Genomic DNA, 279 nt, shown 5'->3' on the forward strand with positions numbered 1-279 from the left:
CGTCCGCTGGTAGGCTCACTTACCAGCTGTGTCAGGAAGTTGTCTTCCACACACTTCAGGAACCTCCCCTAGGCTGCTTCCTCTCTGCTGTGTTGTGTTTCCAGCAGACGTCCGGGAAGTTGAAGTCCCCCACGAGAACAAGGGCTGGTGACTGTGAGACCTCTGCCAGCTGCTTGTAGAACGCTTCATCTGCCTCTTCATCCTGGTTGGGTGGTCTGTAACAGACTCCCAGCAGGATATTTGCCTTGTTGGCCTCCCCCCTCATCCTTACCCATAAAC

This window comes from Pygoscelis adeliae, unplaced genomic scaffold (genome assembly GCF_000699105.1).
Source record: "Pygoscelis adeliae isolate BGI_AS28 unplaced genomic scaffold, ASM69910v1 Scaffold222, whole genome shotgun sequence".
Classification (NCBI taxonomy): Eukaryota; Metazoa; Chordata; class Aves; order Sphenisciformes; family Spheniscidae; genus Pygoscelis; species Pygoscelis adeliae.